A 7,318-nucleotide genomic window follows, 5' to 3' on the forward strand; every position below is an offset into this window, starting at 1 on the left:
GTGTCAAAGTCAAGGCCCGCGGGCCAAATCCGGCCCCCCACATCATTTTTTTCGGCCCGCGAAAGCAAATCAAACTTGTTAAATTCCATGTTGATTGATAAAATCTGAGCCAAATTTTCATATTTTTGGATGTCAACCACAATAAAAGTTTTTGACCCAAAAAAAAAACGACCATGTATAGTAAGGCCTTTTTTGAGCCAAAAAAAACAACCATGGAAGGTAAGGCGTTTTTGAGCGAAAAAAACGACCATGTATAGTAAGGCGTTTTTCGCCGAAAAAAACGACCATGTATACTAAGGTGTTTTTCGCCGAAAAAAACGACCATGTATAGTAAGGCGTTTTCGCCGAAAAAAAAACACCATGTATAGTAAGGCGTTTTTATCCGAAAAAAAAACGACCATGTATAGTAAGGCGTTTTCGCCGAAAAAAAAACACCATGTATAGTAAGGCGTTTTTATCCGAAAAAAAAAACCATGTATAGTAAGGCGTTTTTAGCCGAAAAAAACGACCATGTATAGTAAGGCGTTTTTAGCCGAAAAAAAACGACCATGTATAGTAAGGCGTTTTTTGCCGAAAAAAACGACCATGTATAGTAAGGCGTTTTTATCCGAAAAAAACGACCATGTATAGTAAGGCGTTTTTCGCCGAAAAAAACGACCATGTATAGTAAGGCGTTTTTCGCCGAAAAAAAACACCATGTATAGTAAGGCGTTTTTATCCGAAAAAAACGACCATGTATAGTAAGGCGTTTTCGCCGAAAAAAAAACACCATGTATAGTAAGGCGTTTTTATCCGAAAAAAAAAACGACCATGTATAGTAAGGCGTTTTTAGCCGAAAAAACGACCATGTATAATAAGGCGTTTTTAGCCGAAAAAACGACCATGTATAGTAAGGCGTTTTTTGCCGAAAAAAAAACACCATGTATAGTAAGGCGTTTTTATCCGAAAAAAACGACCATGTATAGTAAGGCGTTTTTCGCCGAAAAAAACCACCATGTATAGTAAGGCGTTTTTCGCCGAAAAAAACGACCATGTATAGTAAGGCGTTTTCGCCGAAAAACAACACCATGTATAGTAAGGCGTTTTTATCCGAAAAAAAACGACCATGTATAGTAAGGCGTTTTTAGCCGAAAAAACGACCATGTATAGTAAGGCGTTTTTTGCCGAAAAAAAACACCATGTATAGTAAGGCGTTTTTATCCGAAAAAAACGACCATGTATAGTAAGGCGTTTTTGGCCGAAAAAAAACACCATGTATAGTAAGGCGTTTTTCGCCGAAAAAAACGACCATGTATAGTAAGGCGTTTTCGCCGAAAAACAACACCATGTATAGTAAGGCGTTTTTATCCGAAAAAAAAAACGACCATGTATAGTAAGGCGTTTTTCGCCGAAAAAAAACACCATGTAAGGTATTTTTACTTGCATGTGGTGGAGATGTAGCTCAGTGGGAGAGTGCATACTTTGAATGTATGAGGTCTGGGGTTCAATCCCAGCCATCAGCGTTCCAGATTTTTGCAAATTTCCCCATTGGGACTATTAAAAGTATGGCGTTTTTTTGTTGGAAAAAAACGACCATGTATAGTACGGTGTTTTTAGCCAAAAAAAACACACCATGTATAGTAAGGCGTTTTTATCCGAAAAGAACGACCATGTATAGTTAGGCGTTTTTATCCGAAAAGAACGACCATGTATAGTAAGGCATTTTTAGCCGAAAATAAACGACGATGTATAGTTAGGCGTTTTTATCCGAAAAAAAATGACCATGTATAGTAAGGCGTTTTTCGCCGAAAAAAACGACCATGTATAGTAAGGCGTTTTTCGCCCGAAAAAAACGACCATGTATAGTAAGGTGTTTTTCGCTGAAAAAAACAACCATGTATAGTAAGGCGTTTTTATCCGAAAAAAAAACGACCATGTATAGTAAGGCGTTTTTCGCCGAAAAAAACGACCATGTATAGTAAGGCGTTTTTATCCGAAAAAAAACTAACATGTTTAGTAAGGCGTTTTTAGCCGAAAAAAACGACCATGTTTAGTAAGGCGTTTTTAGCCGAAAAAAACGACCATGTATAGGAAGGCGTTTTTAGCCGAAAAAAACGACCATGTTTAGTAAGGCGTTTTTTGCCGAAAAAAAACACCATGTATAGTAAGGCGTTTTTATCCGAAAAAAACAACCATGTATAGTAAGGCGTTTTTATCCGAAAAAAAAACGAACATGTTTAGTAAGGCGTTTTTAGCCGAAAAAAACGACCATGTTTAGTAAGGCGTTTTTAGCCGAAAAAAAAACGAACATGTTTAGTAAGGCGTTTTTAGCCGAAAAAAACGACCATGTTTAGTAAGGCGTTTTTAGCCGAAAAAAACGACCATGTATAGTAAGGCGTTTTTAGCCGAAAAAAACGACCATGTTTAGTAAGGCGTTTTTCGCCCGAAAAAAACGATCATGTATAGTAAGGCGTTTTTTGCCGAAAAAAAACACCATGTATAGTAAGGCGTTTTTATCCGAAAAAAACGACCATGTATAGTAAGGCGTTTTTCGCCCGAAAAAAACGACCATGTATAGTAAGGTGTTTTTCGCTGAAAAAAACAACCATGTATAGTAAGGCGTTTTTATCCGAAAAAAAAAACGACCATGTATAGTAAGGCGTTTTTAGCCGAAAAAACGACCATGTATAGTAAGGCGTTTCTATCCGAAAAAAACGACCATGTATAGTAAGGCGTTTTTCGCACGAAAAAAACGACCATGTATAGTAAGGTGTTTTTCGCTGAAAAAAACAACCATGTTTAGTAAGGCGTTTTTAGCCGAAAAAAACGACCATGTATAGTAAGGCGTTTTTCGCTGAAAAAAATGACCATGTATAGTAAGGCGTTTTTAGCCGAAAAAACGACCATGTATAGTAAGGCATTTTTTGCCGAAAAAAAACACCATGTATAGTAAGGCGTTTTTATCCGAAAAAAAACGACCATGTATAGTAAGGCGTTTTTCGCCCGAAGAAAACGACCATGTATAGTAAGGTGTTTTTCGCTGAAAAAAACAACCATGTATAGTAAGGCGTTTTTATCCGAAAAAAAAACGACCATGTATAGTAAGGCGTTTTTCGCCGAAAAAAACGACCATGTATAGTAAGGCGTTTTTATCCGAAAAAAAACCGAACATGTTTAGTAAGGCGTTTTTAGCCGAAAAAAACGACCATGTTTAGTAAGGCGTTTTTAGCCGAAAAAAAACGACCATGTATAGTAAGGCGTTTTTAGCCGAAAAAAACGACCATGTTTAGTAAGGCGTTTTTTGCCGAAAAAAAACACCATGTATAGTAAGGCGTTTTTATCTGAAAAAAACAACCATGTATAGTAAGGCGTTTTTATCCGAAAAAAAAACGAACATGTTTAGTAAGGCGTTTTTAGCCGAAAAAAACGACCATGTTTAGTAAGGCGTTTTTAGCCGAAAAAAAAACGAACATGTTTAGTAAGGCGTTTTTAGCCGAAAAAAAAACGACCATGTTTAGTAAGGCGTTTTTAGCCGAAAAAAACGACCATGTATAGTAAGGCGTTTTTAGCCGAAAAAAACGACCATGTTTAGTAAGGCGTTTTTCGCCCGAAAAAAACGATCATGTATAGTAAGGCGTTTTTTGCCGAAAAAAAACACCATGTATAGTAAGGCGTTTTTATCCGAAAAAAACGACCATGTATAGTAAGGCGTTTTTCGCCGAAAAAAACGACCATGTATAGTAAGGCGTTTTTCGCTGAAAAAAACAACCATGTATAGTAAGGCGTTTTTATCCGAAAAAAAAACGACCATGTATAGTAAGGCGTTTTTAGCCGAAAAAACGACCATGTATAGTAAGGCGTTTTTGCCGAAAAAAAAACATCATGTATAGTAAGGCGTTTTTAGCCGAAAAAAAACGACCATGTATAGTAAGGCGTTTTTAGCCGAAAAAAACGACCATGTATAGTAAGGTGTTTTTCGCTGAAAAAAACAACCATGTATAGTAAGGCGTTTTTAGCCGAAAAAAACGACCATGTATAGTAAGGCGTTTTTAGCCGAAAAAAACGACCATGTTTAGTAAGGCGTTTTTCGCCGAAAAAAACGACCATGTTTAGTAAGGCGTTTTTCGCCCGAAAAAAACGACCATGTATAGTAAGGCGTTTTTTGCCGAAAAAAAACACCATGTATAGTAAGGCGTTTTTATCCGAAAAAAACGACCATGTATAGTAAGGCGTTTTTCGCCCCAAAAAAAACGACCATGTATAGTAAGGTGTTTTTCGCTGAAAAAAACAACCATGTATAGTAAGGCGTTTTTATCCGAAAAAAAAACGACCATGTATAGTAAGGCGTTTTTAGCCGAAAAAAACGACCATGTATAGTAAGGCGTTTTTATCCGAAAAAAACGACCATGTATAGTAAGGCGTTTTTCGCACGAAAAAAACGACCATGTATAGTAAGGTGTTTTTCGCTGAAAAAAACAACCATGTTTAGTAAGGCGTTTTTAGCCGAAAAAAACGACCATGTATAGTAAGGCGTTTTTCGCTGAAAAAAATGACCATGTATAGTAAGGCGTTTTTAGCCGAAAAAACGACCATGTATAGTAAGGCGTTTTTTGCCGAAAAAAAACACCATGTATAGTAAGGCGTTTTTATCTGAAAAAAAACGACCATGTATAGTAAGGCGTTTTTCGCCGAAAAAAACGACCATGTATAGTAAGGTGTTTTTCGCTGAAAACAACGACCATGTATAGTAAGGCGTTTTTATCCAAAAAAAAACGACCATGTATAGTAAGGCGTTTTTCGCCGAAAAAAACGACCATGTATAGTAAGGCGTTTTTATCCGAAAAAAAACCGACCATGTTTAGTAAGGCGTTTTTAGCCGAAAAAAACGACCATGTTTAGTAAGGCGTTTTTCGCCGAAAAAACACGACCATGTATAGTAAGGCGTTTTTATCCGAAAAAACGACCATGTATAGTAAGGCGTTTTTAGCCGAAAAAAAACGACCATGTATAGTAAGGCGTTTTTCGCCGAAAATAACGACCATGTATAGTAAGGCGTTTTTATCCGAAAAGAACGACCATGTATAGTAAGGCGTTTTTCGCCGAAAAAAAACGACCATGTATAGTAAGGCGTTTTTATCCGAAAAAAACGACCATGTATAGTAAGGCGTTTTTAGCCGAAAAAAACGACCATGTTTAGTAAGGCGTTTTTAGCCGAAAAAAAACGACCATGTATAGTAAGGCGTTTTTAGCCGAAAAAAACGACCATGTATAGTAAGGCGTTTTTCGCCGAAAAAAACCACCATGTATAGTAAGGCGTTTTTAGCCGAAAAAAACGACCATGTATAGTAAGGCGTTTTTTGCCGAAAAAAAACACCATGTATAGTAAGGCGTTTTTATCCGAAAAAAACGACCATGTATAGTAAGGCGTTTTTCGCCCGAAAAAAACGACCATGTATAGTAAGGTGTTTTTCGCTGAAAAAAACAACCATGTATAGTAAGGCGTTTTTATCCGAAAAAAAAACGACCATGTATAGTAAGGCGTTTTTAGCCGAAAAAAAACGACCATGTATAGTAAGGCGTTTCTATCCGAAAAAAACGACCATGTATAGTAAGGCGTTTTTCGCCCGAAAAAAACGACCATGTATAGTAAGGTGTTTTTCGCTGAAAAAAACAACCATGTTTAGTAAGGCGTTTTTAGCCGAAAAAAACGACCATGTATAGTAAGGCGTTTTTCGCCCGAAAAAAACGACCATGTATAGTAAGGCGTTTTTTGCCGAAAAAAAACACCATGTATAGTAAGGCGTTTTTATCCGAAAAAAACGACCATGTATAGTAAGGCGTTTTTCGCCCGAAAAAAACGACCATGTATAGTAAGGTGTTTTTCGCTGAAAAAAACAACCATGTATAGTAAGGCGTTTTTATCCGAAAAAAAAAACGACCATGTATAGTAAGGCGTTTTTAGCCGAAAAAAACGACCATGTATAGTAAGGCGTTTCTATCCGAAAAAAACGACCATGTATAGTAAGGCGTTTTTCGCCCGAAAAAAACGACCATGTATAGTAAGGTGTTTTTCGCTGAAAAAAACAAACAAGTATAGTAAGGCGTTTTTATCCGAAAAAAACCCGAACATGTTTAGTAAGGCGTTTTTAGCCGAAAAAAACGACCATGTTTAGTAAGGCGTTTTTAGCCGAAAAAAACGACCATGTATAGTAAGGCGTTTTTAGCCGAAAAAAACGACCATGTTTAGTAAGGCGTTTTTAGCCGAAAAAAACGACCATGTTTAGTAAGGCGTTTTTAACCGAAAAAAACGACCATGTTTAGTAAGGCGTTTTTAGCCGAAAAAAACGACCATGTTTAGTAAGGCGTTTTTAACCGAAAAAAACGACCATGTATAGTAAGGCGTTTTTAGCCGAAAAAAAACGACCATGTATAGTAAGGCGTTTTTAGCCGAAAAAAACGACCATGTATAGTAAGGCGTTTTTAGCCGAAAAAAACGACCATGTATAGTAAGGCGTTTTTGAGCCAAAAAAACGACCATGTTTAGTAAGGCGTTTTTAGCCGAAAAAAAACTACCATGTTTAGTAAGGCGTTTTTAGCCGAAAAAAACGACCATGTATAGTAAGGCGTTTTTAGCTGAAAAAAACGACCATGTTTAGTAAGGCGTTTCTATCCGAAAAAAACGACCATGTATAGTAAGGCGTTTTTCGCCCGAAAAAAACGACCATGTATAGTAAGGTGTTTTTCGCTGAAAAAAACAACCATGTATAGTAAGGCGTTTTTATCCGAAAAAAAAACGAACATGTTTAGTAAGGCGTTTTTAGCCGAAAAAAACGACCATGTTTAGTAAGGCGTTTTTAGCCGAAAAAAACGACCATGTATAGTAAGGCGTTTTTAGCCGAAAAAAACGACCATGTATAGTAAGGCGTTTTTGAGCCAAAAAAACGACCATGTTTAGTAAGGCGTTTTTAGCCGAAAAAAAACTACCATGTTTAGTAAGGCGTTTTTAGCCGAAAAAAACGACCATGTATAGTAAGGCGTTTTTAGCTGAAAAAAACGACCATGTTTAGTAAGGCGTTTCTATCCGAAAAAAAACGACCATGTATAGTAAGGCGTTTTTCGCCCGAAAAAAACGACCATGTATAGTAAGGTGTTTTTCGCTGAAAAAAACAACCATGTATAGTAAGGCGTTTTTATCCGAAAAAAAAACGAACATGTTTAGTAAGGCGTTTTTAGCCGAAAAAAACGACCATGTTTAGTAAGGCGTTTTTAGCCGAAAAAAACGACCATGTATAGTAAGGCGTTTTTAGCCGAAAAAACGACCATGTATAGTAAGGCGTTT

Source organism: Hippocampus bargibanti, linkage group LG05, assembly GCF_051943395.1.
Source record: "Hippocampus bargibanti isolate YZ-2025 linkage group LG05, ASM5194339v1, whole genome shotgun sequence".
In the NCBI taxonomy this organism is placed as follows: domain Eukaryota; kingdom Metazoa; phylum Chordata; class Actinopteri; order Syngnathiformes; family Syngnathidae; genus Hippocampus; species Hippocampus bargibanti.